The following is a 21,387-nucleotide window of genomic DNA, read 5'->3' on the forward strand; positions in this document are numbered from 1 at the left end:
TGGACATCCAAAATGAATTCCGAAATGAAATGAAAGACATCCAACGGAATTTCCTGCAGCCCCAATAGAGACTAGGTACAGGACAACGTGAGGTTACAGTCAATTTAAAGGTGAGGTTACAGCCAATTTAAAGGTGACCACCACGCAGCCGTGACAGTTAAGTTTAGGCACCAAAACAACCGGTCAAGATTAGAAAAAAAAACAGTGGTTGGTGTTCAAACACAAAAAAAACTGTTTCCCAGGTAAAAGTATTGCGTTTTCCCCTTAATGTCCTCCAGGACACAAGCTGTGCTATACCGCTTGAAAGCCCCGTGGTTCAGGACCCATCCACCCATCCATCCATCCATCCCAACGCAAATCATTGCGGTTTTATACATCATGGTGCATATTGTAATAAATACTTAAATACAAAATACAGTGCATCACTTTTCACAGTCCGAATGGTTAGAATGTTGGAGTGTCAGGTTAGCTTTTAAAACCTGTTGAATTTGTAATTTAGCAGGTAAAAGAGTTAATAATTTGTTAATAATATTAATATTGATACTAATAATAATACTATCAATAATCAATAATACATAACTTTCCGCACAAGATAATTGGAACTTGTGCCATGGTTATGCTGAAATTATAAGGCAAATAATAAATAAAGTAGTGAAGCTGCAAAAAAAATGAATCAACAAATTTGATTAACAATTAATCAAGCTACAATACCAAATGTTTGTGGATTCTGGCCAATTAAAAAGAAAGATTTGCTGCTATTTTACCTTTTGTGTTGTTCATTTGATAAGTTTGGGTGTTGGACTGTTGGTCGAAAATAACAAGCACATTGAAGATGTCACCTTTGGCTGTGGGCAATTGGGATTATTACTCATACATTTCATAGACTAAAAAGGTTATTGATCAATTAGAAAAATAAACAACGTAATCCACAGTGGTATGGCTCATTTGTTGCAGTCTCACTGTAGTGATAACTTGGTGACATGAATATATTATTCATGTGCTGGACTGATGCAGTCAGACACACTGGCATTGTTAACCAGAGCAGCTGCATTTCACCACCCTCCAGCACACAGGCATTTTTTCTAAATAGAGAAACATGGTCTACAATTTGGAGGTGCTGATTTTCATCTGGGCTGTGCCACACTAAAGCTCGAAACCACTCCAGTGCACACGGTTCACGCTCCAATGAAACCAAATAGACAACATCATCCGCAAGTAGTAAGGGAGAATGAAGCTGCTGCCTGAAGCGAAGGACTTCAATTTTTTCTGGAATCTTATTCACAAGTGACGACATTAAGAATGATTAGATTGTCTGTTGCAGGTGTCTTTATCAGGTTGAGAAGACTCAATTTTCTGGTAAATCTTGCAGTCCAATCCTCAATATTGCTTCAGACAACATCAGTAAAGTCGGAAAAGGCCCCCCAAAAATCCATCACTTTAAATAATGTCCAAACTGTGGGGGTCCGAATAATCCAGTAAAGCGCAGAATCAGCATAAGAATTCTTTAGCGCCACCTCTCCATTAGATCAACCTGTAATCTCTCAGTTGTCGGAGGGTGTCGTTCAAACAGCAGGAATGCATAATGAATAGATTTTTCCGCTTTATAGAACCACACACAGCAGAGACCAGAGCTCCAGGCTACATCTCACGATGGCTCACACGGAACGATGAATGCTGTGTTTTGGATATTGCTTCCTGAAATACCTTGAATATACTTGATTCAAATTGGATGTAGCTTATCTTGGTACCAAGGTAGGAGAAATACAATGCTCTGGTTTACAGAAAGTGAATTCTAGATAGAATGGAAAATTGATTAATCCTCATTAAGTCATTCTTCAAGCAGCAATAATGTCAAACATTCTCCAGTTCAACGTTCTCCAATGTGAGGATTTCCTTTTTGCTTTGTTTTATATAGCACTAGATTGAATGTGTTTGGGTTTTAAATTGTTGGGCAGACACACAAAAAAAATGATGATGATTTGTGATTGGTGTTTTTCACCTCTTTCTGACATTAAATAGACCAAAAGACATTTAAAAATAAAAAAAGATATTCATCAGACTATTTCACAAATTGTACATAGTTGCTTTGCATACTAGTTGCATAGTTGATTTACTTTAACTACCATAACTCAAAGGGAGTTATATGTGTAATACAGGGTTCTTGCAGGTTTTAGGAAGTCAAATTTAAGACCTTTTTAAGATTTTTTAAGATTGAAATTTAGGATCTACAGAAACACATTTTGCAGCGAGTGTCAAACTTGGAGCTGGGTACTTAAATTTGAAGGTTTTTAAGACCTTGTTAATACCATTTCAAATTAAAGTTTGTACTCATTCCGTCAGAAGTATGAGGGAAAATATCACATCTGTATAACTTTTAAACCTTACAAAATAGTTATGTACAAGTATCTAAGAAATAAAACATTGTAGTTCATATACAGTACAATCAGATACATTACATTATTGCATAATGATCACTTTTACTTTTGGTACTTTAAGTTTATGTGGATAACACTTTTGTATTATTATTATTAATAAGGAAGATGTTGAATGCAGGACTGACAAGTAATGTGTAACTCTACAACTGTACTTTTACTGCAAAACATGATCTGAGTAAGTCGTCCACCTCTGTAAATCACCAACAACAGTCATGCAGAATACCTGCAGCAGTGTTCAACACTAAAAACACAGTGTTTACTTGCAACTCCGCCAGATGGACAGATATATACTTTATTGATCCCAAAGGGGAGATCCAAGAGTAGCAGATAACCTTTAAAGTTACCTGTCAGTCACATTATCTCTAAACAGTCCGCTCACAGTGAACTCCTGCACGGTTCTACAGATGTTAAAGTCCGGCGGCTGCTCGCTGGGTTTGTTATAAGATCCACACCGAGCAGATTAATGCGCTCGCAGATCCAATCTTTGCAGATGTTAATGCTCTGTGTTTTGGTAACTAATGAGCCGTTAGCCTGTTAGCTTGAGCTTTGTCTGAAGGCATTGAGCGACCAGCGAGGCTCCGACACACAACAACACATCCCGCACATCCTCCGTGATGGTTGAATGAAGCTTCATGAACCAGCGTCTTTATTTTCTGAGCCCACTAGATGGCGCTATCTGCTCAACAATTGGTTGAGAATACACTGAATCACAATGCCTAAGCCATTTCTCTTAAATATAGCGCCAACTGGCGGGCTCCGAAAATAAAGACAGTGGTTCACGAAGCTTTATTTGGCCATCACTACCGCTAACCCCCCCATACTGGTCAGAGAGGTGTGTTTCCTTTGTGTCTCGCTCCTCCGGTGCATGCAGCAACGGGCTCCGCTCAGTTTTTAATTAGCCTACATTAGTAACAGTTAAAAGCAACTTACAATTACTATATGTCAAAGGGTTGCATGTCTCTGGAGTAACTAGGGCTTATTGTCTTGCACATCGGGACACAGGGACACATTGGTTGATAAATCACAGTGGGAATTGAACCCAGGTCTCCCACACCAAAGGCATGTGTCAAAGCCACATGTAAGATACGACCTATTTACTTGCTACGATACTTTTTCTTTCCACGACAAGCGTTTCTGGAAATGAACAAGGTTAAACCCTTTTTAAAACCTGACTAAATTAAATCCAAGACCTCGGATGAAAATCTGGTTGTTTTTAACCCTTGTGTTGTCTTCACTTTCGGGACCCCCTCATATCCTTCCGGTCAAATTGACCCGTGACCTTTTTGGGGTTTTAAAAACAATTCCGAAATAAAATTTTACTTCATAATCTATTACCAAATATTGCCTTTATCTCAATTTCAAACAATTGAGATAACATACTGTATATGTTTAGGTCATAAGGTTATAACTCATGTAAAAATCCACTATTTGATCACTCTTTTCTTAACATAAGTGGTCATATCCAGAATAATTTTCTGAATTGAGTCAGGAATACATGTTCACACAGAAAATAAGGTGAGGCCATTGATTTTCAGGTAGAAAAAATGTAACTTGTATTTTTCTTTTTTTTAAATTTGAAATGGGTCAATTTGACCCGAATACCATACAAGGGTTAAGATGTTTTAAGGCCTTAAATTTAAGGATTTTTTTAAGACCCCGAGGGAACCCTTATAACAGTTACTTGCAAGTACAGTCAGTTTTACGGCACCTCAGCGTAAGTACAGAAAAATGACAGAAGAGAGTCCCAACAGTGGCTTTTTAAAGGAGTTGGGAGTGAAGTTAGTTATTTGGTTCATGTAATCAATAGCTTTTCTTCTTATCTCTGGACAGGCCCGGCATCTCCTCCACATTATGCGCTCTGCCCTTAGGGATGCATCCTGTGCTCCTTACAAGGTCACCCAGCTTTCATGATTAACACATGAAAGACAGAAATACTAAAACAGAAGTACTAAAACAGAAGTACTAAAACTGCACTTTTGGATGCAAATGGTTTAACAAAGAAACTAAAGCAAAACTGTTCTAAGCATAATTTTTCTAACAAACACGCAAACTAAAACTGCGTCTGGGTGAGTCAGTTTAACACAGCACAACCCTATCTTACTGTAGGTAGGACATTATTCACTCATCCAGGCCGGCCCAGGTCTCATTCGAACATTAAATGCATCACGCAGGGAGAGAAGACAACATAGTTAATGCTAAGCTAGTTTAGCCTTTAGCAGCTGTGTTCCTTTGTTCTCCAAGTCTAGCTTTAGCTTGTAACAATTCAATTCAATTTTATTTATAGTATCAGTTCATAACAAGAGTTATCTCGAGACACTTTACAGATAGAGTAGGTCTAGACCACACTCCAGAATTTACAAGGACCCAACAGTTCTAGTAGTTTCCTCCAGAGCAAGCAACAGTGCGACAGTGGCTAGGAAAAACTTCCTTTTAGGAAGAAACCTCGGACAGACCCAGACCCAGACCCAGAGACCCAGACCCAGGCTCTTGGTAGGTGGTGTCTGACGGGCCGGTAGGGGTTAGTGGAAATAACAAAAATAGAAAAAATAGTAGTTTGTAGCAGTTCTTTGTAGTAATTCATGGCATAGCAGGGCACTGTGCGGCATTACAAGGCACAGCAGGATGTAGCTGGGCACTGCAGAGTGTAGCAGATGAACATGGCATCACAGAACATGGAGCGGGACCATGGCGACAGCTGCTACCATGATTTTGGAGCATCCCTGATCCGAGGGAACATGCTGGGGAAAAAAGAACATAAGAACTCCGGGGAATGACTCCCCAGAGCTAGGTTAGTAACACGCATTTCTGGGACATGGATGCACATAAATGAAAAGGTAGGAAGATAGAGGAGAGAGGAACTCAGTGTATCCAAGGAAGTCCCCAGCTGTCTAAAACTATTACAGCAAAACCAAGAGAGACTGGGTAAAGAGAGGAGCCTGGTCGGGCTAGAACTCTCCCTAACCGGATCGGGCTCAATTCACAAGACTATCTTGTTTTTGTTTTTTTACAAAGAAACCTATGCTGCCACAATAATTGTTAACAGTTGAGCATTTTAAAACAGTATCTGAAGAAAAACATAAAAAAGTTGTTAAAAACGTTACTTTGCATTGTAAAAGAAAAATAGGAAAAAAATAGCAATTTGCAAGTTGCAATTCAAAGGACACCTTTTTTTTTGCTTTTCTGTATTCTCTATTTCATCTATATTGTTACAATGTCAGATGTGCATGTTAAGCAAAGCCAAAGCTTCGAATAATGAGGTAAACGTGTTCAAAAGAAAGCACACACCTCACCTCTCCCACTGTTCTGAACACTCCACACAGTTTGTTCTACTCTTGGCTTCATATCATGTCACACCGAGCTGAGTTTCTATATATGGTATATAATAGGTAAGTCCGTGGCTCTCTGCTGGACAGGGCTCACAACGAGCTACGTGACACATGCTACCATACCGACAGCTGATAGCCTCACAGGTGGAAGTGGTGGCTCAAAATTGTTCCAGAGCAATTCATAAAGAGATAATTTGCTTCTAAGTCAAAAGTATTTCTCAAATCTCTTGTGAAAACATCCCTACACTTCATTGTTTTGGTGCTTGAAATGAGTTTACAAAAGTCTTGGGTTCACAAAAGTAGCCCAGCCTGACTCAACATTGACACTTTTGACTGATAATGTATGGTATATGTCTTTTCATAGCCAAAGGTTCTTATTGTTATTACTATGATTGTCCTTTTGTTATCACTGTTATTATTGTTATCTTTACACGGTCTTCTATACTGTATTATTGCTAAAACGGATGCTGGAACTTTCAATTTCCTTGCGGGAGTCATCCCAAATGATTAATAAAGAAAAGTCTAAGTCTAAGTGTATTATATGAATAAAACATTTTTTTTTAATGTCTAAAATGAATGTTGTCAAACGTCGCTTGGACTCGCTGGTGCGTCTTTTGTCCTCAAAAATGTTAAGTTAGCGAGGATTGGCTATTGGTCACAAAAAATAATCTAAATTAGCATCCCTAATAGGAGCTTTAAATGTATGATAAAAGAAGAGTGGATTAAGTGAATGTGATGGAGTGTCTCTGGGACTGATTTTTTGAGGATCACTTAGAGAACATTTGTTCTGAACTCAAACAAGCACACTTGTGCATCAAGAAAGTCATATAGTGGTTTTCTGTGAAGCTGAAGAGATTGTTCCCCCTTCTATCTGTCTGCTGTCATTTCTCGTCTGTCTTAATAAATAGTCACTTTGTTCCACTCTCTTGCCAAAAATAACATAGAATTAAATGAGCACTTGGCAATGAATTTTGATTGTATAGCCCTCTAATCCTTTGAGCCTTGCAGTTGTTACGAACCTCTTACCCGCTTGAGAAAGTTTGCTCCAATAAGTTTGTTATATCATAAATAAATCATGCCTTTTAAAGCTTTGTAAGGGATCAGTTATGCCTGCGTCTCTCGAAGGTTTAGATATGTGCCAGAAATACTGAAATTTCTCCATGTTTGCTCATCCTGGAGAAAAAAACACCATGAGCGAGTGTTGAAAATAATACTTGACGTTCTCCTGTAATTCAGGCCTGTCCTCGCACTTTCCAGCAGCTTTACCCGCACGTCCAATCGTACCACAGAGATTCTGCTCGGAGGTCAGACTGTAATGCAGGTCTGGGTTTAGGATCAAACCATTTTGCCAGGGTTCCCGCTGGGTCAGCTCAAAAAGAAGACAGAGAGACTTGATAATCCCGGAGAACTCCCACTGGCATCCCCTGTCAACAACCACAACACTTGGGGGCTTATCTCGCTGAGTGAATGGCAGATTGGGTTTGCTTCAGTGAGTAGGGTCTCGGCCAGTTCAACCTCTCATGAGGGGAATACATTTCTCATTAGACATACAATCAGCAAACTAACAGGAAGTTAAACACCATGCATGTACATTACCTGCTCTCCGATACATGTAATCGCTGTTGTATGCTGAAGCTATATAGTTTCTGTTGAGATTTAGCTTGTTGTGTCGAGGGAGCGTTGGAGAACACAACAGCTCCTCAACGATTTCCCATTTCCATCACATTAAACCACAATAGGGGTAATTTCTCCAGCCTTGATGAACACCACAGTACCAATGGAGACATGCATAGGATGGAGTCAACGCGATAACAGTTTGCTCCAGATTGCAATTTGTGATTCACAGACTACACTGGAGATTTCATGAGTATCAGCTGGCACCGGAGACCTATAATGTCTACCAGAGATGCGATTTGAGGATCTCCGACATACAAAGCGACAGGCAGCATGAAACGGGAACTCATTGATCAAAATAAATAAATAAGAGATGCACATCATAAATACTTAATCAAATGTGAAATTATTTCTTTTCTTGTCGGTGAGCAGGGCCAACTCTGTAGCTGCTGAGCTTTGTGACAAGTTTTCAAAGACAGCTGTGCAGAGCACGCCAAGCCTCTCTGACAGGAGAGAGAATCCACGGAAACACGCTCACAAAGATTATATTTACAATACACAGCGGATTGGTAACTGTCAACGTGGAGGTAATTATAGATGGAAATCAAATGCTTAACCCATCTGCCATGCAGAAGTGTTAAGCATATGTGCAGGTGTTGAATCTCATCCTGTCTCTTTTGCGCTGAACAGAGGAGCTGTTACACGAGCTTAACAAGACCGCTGCGTCGCACACAAAAAGAAACGTTGCATAAGTTTGCAGTTAAAGAGGATTCAAAATGAGTTACGCTGACGTCAAGCGACTTCAGTGAGAACGCAAAGCATTCTGGGAAGGTGGCGCTGCGTTTGAAAAAACACCGTGCGTCAGAAAGCCGACCGATGTCCATCTTTATGTAAATGAATCCGTTGAATGTGACGCAACCATCCAATAGAATTAGAGGTAAATCTTTCAAACTGACCTTTGTCGATCTGAATTGAAGACAGATTCAGCACCCGTACGGTCTATTTCTCGCTTAACATGTTTTCAGAAACACGTCTCAGTGAACTATTTTTCGAAAAATGTGACATCGTATTCCTTCCACAGGTTCGAAATTCAATCCACAGGTTTGAAATTCTCGAGCAGCCAGACCCACGTGACCAATTTATCCAATCAGCTGCAAGTCAGGGGCGTGGAGCATCGACCATGGATGTATGACGTTGCAACACAACATTTTGTACCACAAAAATGGATCAGCAACGTAAGAGTTTAGCCAAAGATTCCTTATCAAGTCTTAACATGCAGGAACATTTATCTTGACAAACTAATACGGTACATACAACAAAATTACACACATTGCCACCTTAATTTCATTAACTACTAAGTCTGCCTACTGCATTTTTATACATGTTGGATGTATACATTATTTCACAGCCGCAGAGTCATTGTACTTTTTATTATGAGTTTGTTTGCTCTGAAGCAATTTTGAAGAAAAAAACACATAAATATTAGAATTGTATTAAGCAGAGTTAAAGTGTGGAAGTAAAACATAAGAAAGTCAAGTGGAATGCACTTCTGACACAAGAGCAATAGCCAAACCATACAGCAGTAATGAAACTTGCCAGCCGCTGTCAACGAGGTAAAAATATGAAATTGGCCTTGTCTTATCTCCCACTAACAGCGTGAACACAAGGCTACATCTCACCTAACTCATACGTTCCTGTGATTGTTGCAATATCGGCGAGTTTCTGCCCCACAAATTCTGACTGTCCCGCGACGGCATCGACTTTATGTGCTGACTGAGTCATCTTGAAACAAACGTAGAAAAATAAGCTTTCGCCTGAAGGGCAAAAAAGAAACTGTTTATCCTCGAGGCATTCTTCCGCTTCGATAACATGGGCTGAGTTTTTGAGGATGCCGGAATATTATACAGTGGGAATACTTTTGAGGTACAGGCGTCTGCAGTGAAAGCTGTTTGTGCTGCACTGCTTAATCCTGAACAGATAGCTTCAGTAATTTGTGTTCATCCCCTTCTCTGTTCCACCAGCCAAATGCAGGAGTACTGAATGCATAATGGAAGTGGAACTGCTGAGTGACAGGATTTTAACCCGAACCTTCCACACACTGGGTGTGCTGAGAGGACTTTGAATGCATCAGTCCCATCAATCAACAGTTTCCACAACTGGCAACATGTGGCCACGCTCTAAATGGGAGGACTGGGGTTTGCAGGCATTCTGGGGGTCCATGTATTTGTGTGTAGTATGAAAATATATAATTAAAAAACAAAGCAGTCCATAACCCTCTGAGGACGAAAGAAGCAATGGCAAATCCAAGCAATGTTTGACAACTCTCCAACTTAAAAAGCAATAATAAAAAATGTAATTATAGCCATTTATTTATTATAATTATTCATATATCCTACGCTACCTTTGTGAACCCAAGAATTCAGGCACCAAAACAATTGCGTGTAGGTATGTTTTCACAGAGATTTGAGAAATATTTCCACTTTAGGGCCAAATTATCTCTTTACACATGGTCTGGAACAATTGTGGAACTTTACATAAATGTGAGTATGTTCGGAATATTCTGATGTGAAAAACATGGGGATCAGGTTTTATGCAAATACCCTTAAAAGGAGAAATCAAGAAGATATCCAAAAATGCCCTTAAACCTCAGAGGGTTAAATACAGGTCTCAAATGGTAAAATCAGAGCATGTATAATGGGATTTTATTTTGCTCATTAGCATGAAGTGCCAAGAATTAGTTCAATGCATCACAAGCTGGCACATGAGCTAAAGGAATGTATGTGTTTTTCTACATTTGGGATTTCTTAGCCACAATTTAATATAAGACTGACATTTTTGGAGTAGAAAGACGCTTTAACTGATGTGTTAGCCCTTTTGGATTAGGTGACTTGTTGGTGACCCAACCACCAAACAAATACATAAGGTCTTTAATTGCATTACATTTTTAATGCAGTGATTAGTGTAAATAGCTTTAAGCCAGTGTGGCTAACACCGATTTGTTTCTGACATACAATAAGAAATGCTACGGAAATGGATATTAACCTTTTATATTTTCATCAGTTGTTTTCTTGTAAAGTAACCTGTATGAAATGCACATATTGCCAGGATTTTAGGATTTGGAAGTCTCTTTGTGTTTGTGTTTTTTTTACCATGGAAGCTGGAAGTGTTGCCAGAGGCGGTCATGCCAAGTAGCAAAATCCTGCCAGTTTAGAAAGCTCTAGTCTAAAGGTTAGAAATGGGGGCTTGTAACCAGAAAAATTCTCATTTCACATTCGCTGCAGGCTGCGAATGCTGAGCTGAAGCTGAGAAAGTGTCTCAGTGAAATCCTTACTTACTTGCCGCTCAAAGTACAGTACCTCGGAAACGATACTGTGCCTTAGAGCAAGGCAGAGAAAGGAAAACATCTACCTGAGAATACTCTTGCTGCATTCCATTCCATGAAGTGATGTAACATGGATTCATTTGTTTGGTAATTAAAATTAGTTGTTTTCCATTTTGAAAAAACGGCATGAATGTGGCCATGTAAGGAAGACAAGTAGTTTAAAGGAACGCCCTCTCCTTACTGAAAACACATTTTATTGGGCATTGTGAACTCCGGAGGCTGCGGTCAGATGATCAATTTCTACCTGTAAAAAACAACGATTGTTTCAGACAAATCTACACATAATTTCCAAATGTAGGAGGGAGGAAAAAGAAAGCCAAACCTGATGTTTGAACTGAAAAGAAAATCGGAAAATCTGTATCTTATACATTATGTGTTTGGCAAATTACCCACAAGAATTAGAAAATACTGCAACAATGACATAGTGGGATGTACTTTATGTCATCCTAAGAAACCCCCGAACTACATATGGTCGATTCCAAGCCTGAGAGAGAGTATATTATGAATGAAGTAGAAATAATATTATTCCTATTTCCATGACGTTGTCTGTGCTAGTCTGAGATTAGAGCGAGAGTTCAAAATGGACTCAATTTCATTGCATACAATTCACATTGTCATGAAGTGTTTTGTATAACATCTAATAAAAACTTATTCACAAACAATACAGCATGTGTTTTAGACCTCAAGTTCTGCATTATGGTGAAAAACATAAACTATAATTACTTTTAATTTGTACATACTTATGATTGATTAATTATTGTGCTGTTATCTCTGTTAGTACTGTAAATGGTTGGAAATGCCAGTTCTACAGAATTAATTGTATGAACAAGCGCGGAAGCCATTTTGCAGATAAAGTAGCTTGTGACTGGGTCAGTGGACAGTGCAGGGTGGGGGGGGGGGGGGGGGGGGGGGGCAACGTGGCCACCTAGTCTCTAAAGACTGATTAGAAGAAGTCATTCCAGCAACTGTTAACTTTTAATAAAGGCATCATTTGTGATCGATATTCTATCTACTAAATCCCGACATGAGCCTTGAAATTATTGAACACTGAGCTATGTCTCACATTTATTCAATCAATCTCAGGTTATTGATATGGGCCTGGAGAAAAAGACAACTGAGAGGAAATTCAAGGAGTGATGGAACGATGGCGGTAAAGCTCTTGGAGGGGAGCGAGAAAATGAATCAGACAAAAACACAAAGACAAAGAGCCTCTTGATGTCATCAATAACCCCAACGGTGACCACGGTGACACTGTCCTAACACTTCAAGCCGCCTAAAATAGTATCTCCAGGCTGCAACATCTACTTGAAGACATGCTTCACCCCCACCCACAAAGTCGATTAATATTGATTCTGCATTTGAGCAAGCATGTGTGTCGCCTCAGGTGGAACCAAATTACTTTGAAACACCCCAGGAGGGCTCCGCTTCTGGGTGAATACTGAAAAACCATTAGCTGACTGGACTGGGAAAATAAAACTAAATTAGGGAAAATAAACTATAATAAAAAGCCTGCCGCTGCAAGCGGACGAGGATCAGTCAACTGCAAAAAACGTCTGCAGTAATGCAAAACACCAGATCAATGTTTGTGTTTAGTTAGTTACTTTCACTTTAAAGACATGGTTCCCACCTGTGGAAATTATGACTGTGTCAGCACCTCATACACACTAGGATGTTTGTGACTAAATATATACAGTATATATACATACAGCACATATACTGTATATGTTATTCCTATCCTGTGCTCCCAAGCTTCTCATTTATTGCTGGACCTGTGCATGAAACACCACTATAAATCCCTTTTCCCTGTCCATGTAGTTATTTGTAACATTTACTGAATGAAATTTCCTGATAGCCACTGATTATTATCATATAAATAATTAGCAGGAGGGAGCCACAGCGCCACATTTGCCTACTATTTTAATTATTTGCACAGCTGTAAATTTTGACATAACATTATTTTGCTTTTGGTACTGCTGCCAACTTGTTATGAAAACCTACCTAACACTCATCCCTGTAGGTTTAATGATGATGATGATCATTTTGCAACCTTCTAAGGTTGTCTTCTTTCAACCAGAAATTCACCAAATATGGAAACAATACCAAAACAGCTGCATACCAAACAACATCATAAGTCGCTTTCCCAAAATGACACATATGAGCGTGCTATTTCACAGTTGCATGGTGGTTTTATCATCCAGTAGATGTAACTTTAAGGGTGGTTTTAAATGTAAAACAGAACAAGTTAAGTTTAGGCAACGGAATTAGTCTACAACAAGATACCACTAAATGGCTGTGTGTGACTTTAAGGACAACTGCATCACAGTTTTTCACAAACTGCTTCCTGTGGGTGTCGTCTGGTCGTGTTCACAAGAGTGAAGGACAATTGAAAAATCTTATCTTATTTGCGCTTTGCCAAAAGTGGATAATCCGGGTCAAATCTCGTTCTCAATACTCAGAAATTGACAGTGATCACATGAGCATTAATGCCAACCCACGCATGTCAAACGGGACATCTTGAGGAACGATTTGACCACTCGTTTCAAGAGGCTGATCATCAGACCGAAATCTCCACGCGGCAGAATCAAAACGCCGCACTAGAGATAAATCAGACGCACTCTCTCATTTATCGTTAATGCAATCAAAGGGGCCTCTCTCTGAACAGACTCTCGAATCAACATTTGGTGAGAGGAAAAGGAATCAAATGTGCCGTGGTTAAAGTGTTGCCAGCCAAGGAGATGGTGTGCTGAGACAGGCAGAAAGAGAAGGGAACTTTGAAAGCTTCAACTGATTGGTTATTTCAGCAGAACTCTGCAGCGCGACAGGAAGATAATGAGCTCTCTTTGATCAGAGGAGCATTGTTGTATGTGATGATCATCTGTGTGTGTGTGTGTGTGTGTGTGTGTGTGTGTGTGTGTGTGTGTGTGTGTGCGTGCGCAAGCAGCAACAGCATCTGATGAATATTCAGGGAAGATTGTTGGGGTAATATCCCTGAGGAGCAGCTGGCCTGTTACACACACGTTTTTCACCACATTATACACACATGGGAGGCTTGCTGTGCACCTTGTCACAATCACAAGATTTATGTATCTGAAATAGCAGAAGTGCTGTAGATCGTGAAAAGGCCTTTCAAAAGGTACCTCACAGTCAGTATATGAAGAACAGCATAGGAAATAAAGACATCACGACATAGCACATAATCTCCTGGATATTATAAAGTTACCAGTTTATTATTATCAGTTTGATTTGTTTTGGATGGCTGAAATGGAAAATGATGATTGCATGCTAATTGCTTTGTAAAGTGTATCAATTAATCATTTAAACACAAACAGCAAAAACGTTTATCGTTCCAGTTGAGGAAATTTCGCAGGAGTAATTGTTTCTATTTTGGTTGCACTAATTACAGCCAAAGTACAAGTTAAATTGTCTTTTTTCTGTTTTATTTACTGCTTTGCTAAACCATCCTACGTCTTTTTATTACTTTTTTTTTTTTTTTTTTTTTTTTACACAAGACCCTCAGGGGGGCAACCGTTACAGTAGATTTGTCTACTGAATGCAGCTTCCTTCTCTTTTTTTGGAGGCAATAATTAATCCCTCATTTATGAAAAATAAATAAATAAAGCTGCAGAGAGATAAGGGACTGTGGTCATTTGGTGTAACCTCTGCATCACACAGCCCAAAGCCCATTTGTTTTGTCACGTGTAGTTGTTCTCACTCAAGCTGGCAGAGCAACACAGGACTGTCACAGCTTTGTTTTGCCTGCACAATCAAACTCTACAGACACACACATTCTGGACCACCTTTTATCTGTTAAATCCATTCAAATCACATCCCACAGCTGTAAGCATTCCACAGTTCCATCACTGGCAACATTATGGGCTTCATATTTCTGTTTATAAATACTTTATGGCGGACATTTTAAAAACTGTTGTGGTACAGCTGAGTCCTGAGTGTGTGTGTGTGTGTATGTGTGTGTCTTATCAAAAGTCTTTTCCAAAGCAGTAACTCCACTCGACCAAGACCATCCATCTCCACTCATAATGTGCATTTAATAAGAATTAAATTGCCGGGTGGATAGATGCGGTTTGAGCCGCGTGATAATGACAGTTTGACTTTTCATGGCTTTGATATGTGGATGACAGCCCCCCGTAAGGTCTAATGGAGCCGTTCCACCAGCATCTGTTAAGAATGCCTCATTGACTTTACAATTAGTAAAGGGCACGGTTCACTGGCAGGCTGTGTGACCACAGAGAGTGGGCGAATCCAAGAGCCTTTAACGAGAGTCGAAATATTTTTTTTCTGTGAGCCGTGGATTGATGTGTAAAAAAGTGTCACGTTTACTGCTCCATCCAGTCACGTTATAAAAGTAAGTAAACCGTGTAGAATATTATTATATTTCCATTTTTTTTTAAACTAGTCTTGCATGTCCAGACCTTCCTTCACAGCGTTGCGAAGGAGGGTCAGACTCATCCACACAGCATTCTGTAGTGGGAGAAAAATGTGCAATCATGATTGTCTTGGGTTGGCGCCGGACAGAGCCACGGTTCTGCGGCAAAATAGCCTCGGGAAGGCAGCACGTAAACAATCCCGGACACAAAACGTCACGACAATCAGTAGCCTAACTGTGGATTTACAAATCCATGGCGCTGTCCGTGGTGCTGAAATCCCTATGCAGATCTTTCCATACTTTCAAAGTTCACTAATTTTCATAGTTACATGTACAAATGGTTCTCAGTATGTTTGAAAGTAGGTTCAAAATATACAGTACATTATCATGGAAAAACTCCGCAAGCAGTCGCGGCGATTCAAATCAATGCAGAAGCGTGTGAGAATAGACACCCCCCAATATCGGAAATGTCTCCTCAAAACACTGTGATGCTCCCGGTGTGGTATGGCGCACGGCGGAGGATGGAAAAAAAAAAACTGTGGCGCAGATTGTTGTGTGTCATTGTGATCTATTGTGTATTAATGACTTGAGATCAACTTAAGACAGATCACTCAAAGGGACTTGACTTTTACTTCACGTAATACAAAGTAATATTTGTTTTTTTCAAGATGTTGAGGACTTAGCTGAGGTGTCAAAAGTATTCACATTCATTACTCAAGCAGAAGTATAGATACTAGGGTTAAAATAGACTTCTGTAGAAGTTGAAGTCAACTCAACTCAAGCTTTTTAGGTAAAAGTACCTGTTTCAAAACTACTTAAAGAATAAAAGTAAAAGTGATGTAAGCCAGAAAAGAAAAGTGTCAATATGCTTTTTCAAATTAGACGGAAAGTTTTGGAAACAATTAGCTTGTGATACTTGGGTGCGCAGAGCTTGCAGAGTCTTTGAAAAGAGTTGTTTTTGCATCTAACAATTTCGAAAAATTCTTCCAAGGATGCAGGAGGGTTGGCTGGTCGTCCTGGCTACCAACCTCCTTGCTGGTGCTTGGTTGGGACATTTTTGCTCGAGTTCTCTTAAGTCTTTGCCATGGACACGCTCGTACTACGCTACATACGGCTGCTATTTCCTTGCTGGAGTGTGACGTGGTTTGTGTTATATGCAGGTACAATTGATCTTGTACAAACCAATAAGGTGTCGAATAATATGTTTAATTTCTCATCCAACCACAATCCAATTCACTCTATCCGGATGGTGCAATTCATCCGGATAGGTTTCTTTTTGGTGATGAGCCGAAATGAAAACAAGCCAAACTAAAATAGGAGTAACAAAGCTATTTTTAAAAAAGGTAAGAAGTAGAAAGTATAGATAATTGCGTGAAAATGCAAGCAGTAGAAGTAGAAAGTCTGCTGTAAAACAATTACTCCAGTAAAGAACTGATACACAAAATGTCTACTTAAGTATGTTAACAATGTATTTGTACTTTGTTACTTGACATCTCTGGAACCTTTTGTTTTTGAAACACAACCCATTGACATGGATCAGAATCAGAAATACTTTATTGATCCCAAACAAAAGTCCAAACAAATACTCTAGAAAAACAAAGGAACAGTCCAAAAGCCCAAAAAACAGTTAAAAACAACAGAGGGAAAAAAATCCCAAAAAAGGTCCACAGGGAAATCTAACCTCAGGTAAGAGTCTAAATGTATCACAAAATGGCAGAAACAGGTAAACGGGGACCTCGCACAGACACACACCAACAGGAACAATGATCTGACACAGAGCAAGGAAAGCACAAAGACTAAATCCAGAGGGTAATGAGGTAACAAGAGGCAGGTGACAAGTCTGGGAAACAGGTGGAAAACATCAGGAATGGGAGGAACTACATACCAGACGAGACAGAGACCAGACTTCAAAATAAAATGGGAAATCGAACATTTACAAGACAAGACCAAAAGTACCTTACAAAAAAAAAAAAAACAGGAAAACAGACTACCACAATAAAATATGTCAAAAACACCAAACCATAACAAACAGTAATAATGAACAAATAGTAGCAGCAGAGTATTGCACAAATTTTAAGAAGTGTTATTGCACAAAACAGATATTGTCCAGTTTCAAACTCACTAAGTGTCTGTGTGTTAGACACTTAGAGGGAGGACTTCCTGCATCAACCTGGCAACCTTCCAGAGCGCTGCAGTCCAGCAGAGGCCAACGCAGGAGGCAGCCCTCATTGAGAGTCTCATACCAATAATGAGAACATTTAGATTCAAGGATTATGTAGTTGATGAACGTAGTAAGAAGAGAACAGCTATGTGCATGGTCTGCAGCTCAGATATCATGGACACGACCACCACAACATCTAACTTTATCCTTCACTACAAAACCCAGGGTACGTTCAGTAAATGTGTCTTCTTGGCTAATTAATCGGCTGGTTAAACGTTAGCTGGAAAGCAAATGTGAATTTAAAACCTACTTTAGATTCAGTTTGCGTTCTAAAAACCTATAAAAAATGTATAAACAAACAGGTTATTAAGGGTTCCATATGTTATTTGTTCATCCGTGAAGAAACAGATGAAGGGTGGGATGTTCTTAATCTCTTTTGTTCATCAAATACATTTTATGGTAAAGCAATTAAAACATTTAAATACTGAAATGTTATACGTAATAATTAACTTAACCTCAAACGTATACTTTGATCCAAACACAAGTTAGCGTTAAATTGTCAACACTGTGTGTCTCCTCCTGACTCTTTTTACATCAGATTAAACTAAGGCTATCCAATGATAATTGTTGTTGTTGTTGTTATGGATTCATTGTTCATTAAGTGTTTAATCCGGGTTTTTGGGGATCCTAATAAACATGCCGATTTGTATTTTAACCCTTATCTTGTTGGGTCAAATTGACCCGTTTTCCTACCAATTGTAATTACCCCAAATAACATGATTGATTCCAAAACAATGCTCTTTGGCAAGTACAAATCTTTACTTTCATTCATTTTGGGGCGTCTTATTCAATTTTACAGCATTTAAAAAAAAAATTGAAGTGTTTTTTCTCAATAGTATTGAGTAAAAGTTGACATGTTTCAGTCTGTGATTATCCATCCACATCCATTCCTTTAATTTTAGTCTAAATAATACCTAATTGCTGCTTTTCTAACTCAAACATTAGGTATATTTCCTATAAATGAGGTTTATTGACCACAAATTCCAACAATAACTGTGAAACTAAAGTTAAGAAGTTAGTGTCACGTAGTGTTAAAAATGTCAAAAAAGTGACATTAAAATAGTGTCAAAAATGGGACAAAAAAGAAAAAGTTAAAAACATCAATAAAAATCATGAACCATAAATGTTTAATTTTGACAGGAAGACAACACAAGGGTTAATGCACGTGTCCGTGTTGCGCTCAAAAAGTTGTGATCCGAACAGTCTAAACTAGATTTCTGACATCAACACATTGTTTTCCTTTCTCTTCCGTTTACTGTCTACATACATGAAGATTACAACCAAAATCGGATGGGATGGTTATGATTTAAATGTGGAAACTGGAGTAGATCATCAGAATTGTCTATAACTTTACTTGTGACTTTTGACTTGCTTGACTCCCAACACACTGGCTTGAGACATTAAGACTTGAAACTTGCTTGTGACTTACTCCCACCTCTGGTGTTCATTAACTTATATCTTCCAACATGTATGTGTAGTACTTCATCCTCTCCTCCCAGCACAGTAAACCTCAGGTTGTATTTTTATGTCCCGTCTCACAGCAGCCCTTTATGATCCAGGTCCGTGGTCATACAGCACGGCATTGAGCAGGACCTAATTCACGAATCCCTCATCCCTCCAATGAAAACCAGCGACCCTGTGAGTGGGGAGAAGTGCAGCATATGGAGGCGCCGCCCCCTTTAGCCCCCCTGCCAACACCAAAACCAGTCAAGTGAAACAAGGCCTCTCCATAGCGAAAGCACAGAGCAAGCACTTCATTTCTCACCTCAGAATCATTATTACCTGATTAAGTGTGATTAAGAAAAGATCATTAGCAGCTGCATGTCCTGTCAGTAATGATTACTGTGACGGGTGCGTTATACCCAATGAACTCATCTGCAGGCTTAGCCACTTTAATGATTAGGGAAGCATTGTTTAGCAGAGCTTTTGGATGAAAGGTTGACTTGCTATCATCTGAGCAGAAAGTCAGAGTGAGGTGAGCATCCCACAACTGCATTATAATGAACTAAATTGTTCTACAAGGGAGGTGACATTGAAAGCATTCTTATTCCAATTCTTCTACATTGTATACTTGTGTTACTTGTGTCCAATCTATTACCGATAATGTTTATTATTTGTGATATTCGGTGGTTTCTAAAAGATACCCCCTTCACATTTGGATAACTTTGAAAACTAAATGTCGACAGAGATGTTAAAGGGAAATTGGAATGAGGTAGTGGGAGTGAGGAAAAAGAAAGAACACGTTAACAACTGAACGCGTGTTCAAAGAGACAGAAAATCATATTCCTTTCTCAGAACAAGCTGTCGGAAGAGGTTCCTCCACACTTTTTTTCCTCGACAACTCTTCCTTTCTCAAACTGGCTTATTCAGGGAATTCTGTTTCCGATGATTGTGCCAAGGTTAATTTGCAAAACCAATGACACTGTGTAATCACTAAAACAGGACCTGCAGTGTCATAGAAAGAAAGAAAAAAACATGACTTTCATCTTTAACTTCATCTTAAATTATTTTTTCTAATTTGATCTCGTATGTCAGATGAATATATTATGTATAAATCCCCAGATGCACCTAAATGCAAGTGCCTCGGGAATTTGTCTGCATATGAAACGGATTCAGTTGCCTGCACTATGAATATCTGGAATTAATTATTGTTTGTGAGGAACTTTGCAATACAGTGACAAATGCAAACTAAATCAAGAAGAAAAATGTATCTTAACAACAACTCCTCACTATAAGACAATGACTGATGATTAATATTTGCATGTTGATCTTGGGTCAAAAATGCTAAATGTAGAGTGGCATATACATATATCTTAAAGGACACTTTATTCAAAGGTGTGTTGTCTGGGAAAGAGGTAGTCTCGATTTGCCAGTCCTTCCTCCACAGCGCTGGAGATGAAGATCTGACTAGTCCACACAGCATTCCTGGATGAGACAAAACGTGCTCTGGTTTATTGGCATTTCTTTAAACCAATCACAATTGTCATGGGCGGCACTAAGCTCCGCACGGTGCCTGTGGAAAATAGGCTCAGGAAAGGAAAGAACTTGATTTGCTGGAATATGTGTACGTTAAAAAGTTGTTTAAGTCGTGCAACAGAAAACTCTGATTGGTCTAGATAGCTGTGTGGATTTACCCTGCAGAGATCTGAGGACCAGATAACCCAAGTCCTCAGAAATCCACCTTAAGTTAAAATCCCAACACACGATAAGACATATACATCTGCAGTACAGCAATCCTGGAAGTGGAACGTTGTGTATATAAACTACACAGTCACCAGTAATGAACCTAATAAAGACACGTTATTACTTCATTATGCCAACACCAAAAACACCCAATACCAAAACAACTTTTGCTTTTTTTCAAGCTGTCGCAGACAAATTTCCAAAATCGGAATGAAATTCTCGATAGAGTTTGGGCACGCTCCTGTCGTCTCAATCGTTTGGCATAAAGTGATAATAAAACTCAGTCTGAGCTGTTTTAAGTCAGTCATTTTCCCATCTTGATGTTTGACAAAATCCCACATTTTAAGTCTTGATAGTAAAATCTTCTAGTCTGTGATTAAAAACTCAGTGACATTATGCGAAATGGTGTCAGACATTTGTCTTTTCAGATTCTTCAAGTGCATGGTTAGTCATCAAACAAGCCATGTCATGTACGCCATATACTGCATTCTGGCACAGAGTTTTTGGTTTGCCATGTAAACCCCCATCTTCACATCCGTATTGTATTGTACACATTCCATGTGACTGTAGTAAAACTCAGGCAGAGCAGCATCAGTCCCAGTGCTCCGCTGAGCGTTGGAACGGGCAAAATGAGTGACCTCAGTGACTTTCATGGTGGTAGTTGACGCTCGGCCAAATGGAAGTTTTTTTTTGTGTGTCACATTGTTTGATGATCAGAGGGGTCAGAGGGGTCAAATTCCCCACAATGTTACCTTGGACGCACCGTTTAACAAACAACACATTTTATCAAATTGATTAAAAGTGCATGTAATGAACTGAAAAGTCTGTTTACACTGGCATTT

The 21,387-nt window shown here is 39.2% G+C and overlaps 2 long non-coding RNA genes across 2 annotated transcripts in view; both read right to left on the reverse strand.

Moving 5' to 3' along the window:
- The window catches only part of LOC116673846 (uncharacterized), a 352,638-nt gene that overhangs the window by 289,073 nt on the left and 42,178 nt on the right, over positions 1-21,387 (reverse strand). The gene's annotated exons all lie outside the window — the stretch shown is intronic.
- Positions 9,930-17,177, reverse strand: LOC116673876 (uncharacterized). The gene is made up of 3 exons (XR_004327895.1): positions 17,168-17,177; positions 15,746-15,751; positions 9,930-10,041 (listed from the first exon to the last, which is right to left on the reverse strand). It is a non-coding gene; the product is annotated as an uncharacterized LOC116673876 (long non-coding RNA).

The sequence above is a fragment of the Etheostoma spectabile genome, chromosome 3 (assembly GCF_008692095.1).
Source record: "Etheostoma spectabile isolate EspeVRDwgs_2016 chromosome 3, UIUC_Espe_1.0, whole genome shotgun sequence".
NCBI lineage: Eukaryota > Metazoa > Chordata > Actinopteri > Perciformes > Percidae > Etheostoma > Etheostoma spectabile.